This window comes from Tachyglossus aculeatus, chromosome 11 (genome assembly GCF_015852505.1).
Source record: "Tachyglossus aculeatus isolate mTacAcu1 chromosome 11, mTacAcu1.pri, whole genome shotgun sequence".
NCBI classification, from domain to species: Eukaryota; Metazoa; Chordata; class Mammalia; order Monotremata; family Tachyglossidae; genus Tachyglossus; species Tachyglossus aculeatus.
Genome location: NC_052076.1, coordinates 58,049,158 through 58,055,157, shown reverse-complemented (window position 1 = coordinate 58,055,157; position 6,000 = coordinate 58,049,158).

Sequence of the window (6,000 nt, the reverse complement as noted above, 5' to 3'; positions counted from 1 at the left end):
TTTGGATCACGCATGATTTCTATTTGGGGGCTGGTATCTTTCCAGACTCCTTTTTAGGGAGTGGAGGGCATACGTGGGATTTAAAGAAGCGGAAAGACCAGCGAATACAAATCAGACAATTAAAAAAAAAAACCCAAACAAATTTGCTTTGTCCTCTTCTGCCGTAGTTGTCAATTCAAATCTATATCTCAGAGGAGGAACAACAGGCCTTTAGTCAGGGTAATAGGGAGGCTACATATCTGAACAACTGTCTTTGGCAACCAGTAAATATCAAGAAAAATGAAATCTGAGTCTGTGCCCTAACTCTTCAGAATTCTGGACTGTTGCCCTGCGTGTGTTTTGTTTGATAATTCGGTCCAGCAATTTTAAATCTAGTATGCCCATTCCTAAGCAGTTCTTCTGTTTGCAGATGAATTGAAGCTTTTACTGGACACAGCATTGTCCATGCCAGCCCTTCTCTGACAACGGTCTATTGAGCAGAGAAACATTCCTTTCCTCTTCTTCACAGGGTTTATATTGGAGGGCAGCCTGTGACCATCCATTACAGTCACAGTTTTTCTCTTGTCAGCTTTAAAGAGTTTTTCCTCAAACCAAGTGATTTTTTAATTGGTATTTGTTAAGCGCTTACTATGTGCCAGGCACTGTACTAAGCACTGGGGCAGATACAGGGTAATCAGGTTGGATGCAGTCCATAATAATAGTGATGGCATTTGTTAAGTGCTTATGCAAAGCACTGTTCTATGTGCTGGGGGGATACAAGGTGATCAAGTTGTCCCATGTGGGGTTCACAGTTTTAATCCCCATTTTACAGATGAGGTAACTGAGGGACAGAAAGGTGAAATGACGTGCAAAGTTGCACAGCAGACAAGGGGTGGAGTCAGGATTAGAACCTAGGTCCTCCTTCTACAGCCCACCCCGCACCCTCCACTCCTCTGCTGCTAATCTCCTCACCGTGCCTCGTTCTAGCCTGTCCCGCCATCGACCCCTGGCCCACCTCATCCCCCGGGCCTGGAATGCCCTCCCTCTGCCCATCCGCCAAGCTAGCTCTCTTCCTCCCTTCAAGGCCCTACTGAGAGCTCACCTCCTCCAGGAGGCCTTCCCAGACCGAGCCCCTTCCTTCCTCTCCCCCTCGTCCCCCTCTCCATCCCCCCGCCTTACCTCTTTCCCTTCCCCACAGCACCTGTATATATGTATATATGTTTGTACATATTTATTACTCTATTTATTTATTTTACTTGTACATATCTATTCTATTTTATTTTGTTAGTATGTTTGGTTTTGTTCTCTGTCTCCCCCTTTTAGACTGTGAGCCCACTGTTGGGTAGGGACCGTCTCTATATGTTTCCAACTTGTACTTCCCAAGCGCTTAGTCCAGTGCTCTGCACACAGTAAGCGCTCAATAAATACGATTGATTGATTGATTGATTCTGACTCAGGCCCATGCTCTATCCACTAGGCCATGCTACGTCTCCTAGGCGATGGATTTTTTTGATCTTTATATACCCTTTTCTGAATATAACTGCTTGCTGATGGAGGAACAGCGCTGTTATCCTTGACTCGTTAGTCAATCTCAAATAACTCATTTCACCCAACAGAAACTCCTTACCATCCGACTTTAAAGCACTCAATCGGGTCGCTCCCTCCTACCTCACCTTGCCGATCAGTCGATCCATCAGTGTTATTTATTGAGCGCCTCCTTTGTGCAGAGCACTGTACTAAGCCCTTGGGAGAGTACAGTACAACAGAGTTGGAAGACGCATGCCCTGCCCACAAGGAATTTACAGTCCATTTCTCCTACTACAACCCCAAACCACACATTCTGCTCCACTAACGCCAACCTGCTCTCTGAGCTTTGATCTTGTCTATCCCACCTCCGACCCCTGCCCGCGTCCTCCCTGAGGTCTGGAACTCCCTCCCCCTTCATATCCAACAGTCCACCATGCTTCCCACATTCCTTTCCCACTTTCAAAACCCCCCTAAAATCACATCTCTTCTGAGAGGTCTTCCCAGAATAGGCCCTTTATTTCTCCTACCTGTCCTCCCTTCTGTGTCAACTATACACTGGGCTGTGTATACCTGAAACAGTTTGCTACCGCAACTCCACAATATTTACGTAAATATTCTTATATTCCACTATTTCCCTTATCCCTAATGAGAAGCAGTGTGGCTCGGTGGAAAGAGCACGGGCTTTGGAGTCGGAGGTCCTGGGTTCGAATTCCGGCTCCACCAATTGTCAGCTGCGTGACTTTGGGCAGGTCACTTCACTTCCCAGTTACCTCATCTGGAAAATGGGGATTAAGACTGTGAGCCCCCGGTGGGACAACCTGATCACCTTGTAACCTCCCCAGCGCTTCGAACAGTGCTTTGAACATAGTAAGTGCTTAATAAATGCCATTATTATTATTATTACTTTAATGTCTGATTCTCGCTGTAGACTGTAATCACCTTGGGGAAAGGGATCCAGCAGCAAGAGCTGATGGACGGTGAGAGTCTGGAGTACCAGGTTTTTCTCCTGGATACACCACTTGCTTGCTTATGATCTTGGGTTATTTACTTAACTTCTCTCTGCCTCCGTTTCCTCACCTGTAAAATGGGGGTAAGATACCTGTTCTCCTCTCACTTAGACTATGAACCCCATGTGAGGCAAAGACTGTGTCCCATCTGATTATCTTGAATCTATCCCAGTGCTTGGGAAAGGCCATTTGGTCCATATCTCTCCAGGTGGTTGCCCATCCACCTCCACATCAAAAATAAGCTCCTTGACATCGGCTTTAAGGCGCTCAATTGGCTTGCTCCCTCCTGCCTGACCTCACTGATTTCATACTGCAACCCAATCCGCACATACAGCTCCTCTAATGCCAACCTACTCTCTGCGTCGATTGATTAAATATGATTATTAAATACGATTGATTGATTGATTGATTGATTGCGTCTCGATCTTATTTATCCTACCCCAACCTCTTGCCCACATCCTCCTTCAGCCCTAAAATGCCCTCCTCCTCATCATCAATCGTATTTATTGAGCGCTTACTATGTGCAGAGCACTGTGCTAAGCGCTTGGGAAGTCCAAATTGGCAACATATAGAGACAGTCCCTACCCAACAGTGGGCTCACAGTCTAAAAGGGGGAGACAGAGAACAAAACCAAACATACTCACAAAATAAATAAATACTCCTCCTTCATATCTCCCATATCACCACTCTCCCCACCTTCAAAACACTCCTAAAATCACACCTCCTCCAAAAGGCATTCCCTACATCCTTATTCCGCTTACCTATGAATCAATGGTATTTATTGAGCACCATGTGCAAAGCACTGTACTAAGCACTTGGAAGAGTACAGTACCACTGAGTTAGGAGACACGTTCCCTGCCCACAACGAGCTTATTGTCTAGAGGGGCTCCCCTATCCGCTCTCCTGTCTGCTTTGACCGTGTAAGCTGTGTGACTTTGGGCAAGTCACTTCACTTCTCTGTGCCTCAGTTACCTCATCTGTAAAATGGGGATAAAGACTGTAAGCCCTCTGTGGGACAACTTGATCACCTTGTAACCTCCCCAGTGCTTAGAACAGTGCTTTGCACATAGTAAGCGCTTAACAAATGCCATCATTATTATTATTATTATTATTATTATGTACTCAACTATGTACTTTGACGATGAGAAGCAGCGTGGCTCAGTGGAAAGAGCCCAGGCTTTGGAGTCAGAGATCAAGGGTTCAAATCCCAGCTCCGCCACTTGTCAGCTGTGTGACTTTGGGCAAGTCACTTCACTTCTCTGTGCCTCAGTTACCTCATCTGTGAAATGGGGATTAAGACTGTGAGCCCCCTGTGGGACAACCTGATCACCTTGTAACCTCCCCAGTGCTTAGAACAGTGTTTTCTGTTTTGTTTTGTATTTTGTGTTTTGCACTGTGCACTGTTGCACCTGTATATATGTATATATGTTTGTGCATATTTATTACTCTATTTATTTATTTATTTTACTTGTACATATCTATTCTATATCTATATCTATACATATACACCTGTATATATGTATATATGTTTGTACATATTTATCACTCTATTTATTTATTTTACTTGTACATATCTATTCTATTTATTTTATTTTGTTAGTATGTTTGGTTTTGTTCTCTGTCTCCCCCTTCTAGACTATGAGCCCACTGTTGGGTAGGGACTGTCTCTATATGTTGCCAACTTGTACTTCCCAAGCGCTTAGTACAGTGCTCTGCACACAGTAAGCGCTCAATAAATACGATTGATTGATTGATTGATTCCCAAGTGCTTAGTACAGTGCTCTGCACATAGTAAGCACTCAATAAATACGATTAATTGATTGATTCCCAAATGCTTAGTACAGTGCTCTGCACACAGTAAGCGCTCAATAAATACGATTGATTGATTGATTGATTGATTTTGCACATAGTAAGCACTTAATAAATGTCATTATCATTATTATTAACTGTGTACCCCTTGAACACTTCGAGTTCCAGTCCCACAGTACTTAGGTAGCTATCCTTTTACTCTACTATTGCCCCTATTCCTAATTTATTTTAATGTTAGTTTCCCCCTGTGGACTGTAAGCTCCTTGTGGACGGGGATCGCCTCTACCAACTCTATTATCTTGTGCCTTCCTAAGCTCTTAGTACAGTGCTCTGTACACAGTAAGGGCTCGATAAATACTGTTGATTGATTGATTCTCTAAAGCTAAAAGCCAAGTTAAATGTCAGCTTGGCAAGAAGGCAGAAGAGTTGCCTGAAGAGGCCTTTGCACGTCCAGCCTGGGAGCCAGGATCTGCTGCTCAAAATATTGCTCATTCCTTTGAAGTGAAAGAGACAAGTTATCCATTTTTCTCTCTCTTTCTCTCTCTCTAATCTACCTACCTCCATACCTTAACTTCTATCTATTTATCTACCTATCCACTTATGTACCTACCTACCTACATACCTACTATCTACCTGCCTACATACTAAGAACTACCATGGCATAGCGGATGGAGCATAGACCTGGGACCAGGTTATAATCCAGGCTCAACCACTTGTCTGCTGTGTGACCTTGGGCAAGTCGCTTCACTTCTCTATGCCTCACTTACATCATCTGTAAAATGGGGATTGAGACTGCGAGCTCCACATGGGATAATAATAATAATAAGAATGTTGGTATTTGTTAAGCGCTTACTACGTGCAAAGCACTGTTCTAAGCGCTGGGGAAGATACAAGGTAATCAGGTTGACCCCTGAGGGGCTCACGATCTTCATCCCCATTTTACAGATGGGGGAACTGAGGCCCAGAGAAGTGAAGTGACTTGCCCAAAGTCATACAGCTGACAAGCGGCAGAGCCGGGATTTGAACCCACAGCCTCTGACTCCAAAGCCCGTGCTCTTTCCACTGAGCCATGCTGCTTCCCGCATGGGAAGCAGGGATATGATAGGGATTGTGTCCAACCCAATTTCCTTGTATCCACCCCAGTGCTTAGCACAGTGCTTGGCATATAGTGAGTGCTTAATAAATATCATAATAATTATTATTATAATGGACTAGAGGATAGAACGCGGGCCTGGACGTCAGAAGATCATGGGTTCTAATTCTGGTTCCACCACTTGTCTGCTGTGCGACCTTGGGTAAGTCACTTCACTTCTCTGGGTCTCAGTTCCCTCATCTATAAAATGGGGATTAAGACCGTGAGCCCCACGTGGGACAGGGACTGTGTCTGACCCAACTATCTTTTATCTACCCTAGTGCTTAAAACAGTGCCTGGAACACAGTAAGCGCTTAACAAATACTGTAATTATTATATCACTACCTATCTACCTTACCATCTATCTATAGTAAGCGCATAACAAATACCATCATTATTATTATCTGTGTTGTTTAAAACCGTTTGAATGTTGAGGAGATAGTGGGGCGGGGTAGAAAATAATAATAATAATAATAATAAAATAATTATAATAATTATGGTATTCTAAGCAAGTACAGCAATAAAGAGAGGCAATCCCTGCCCACA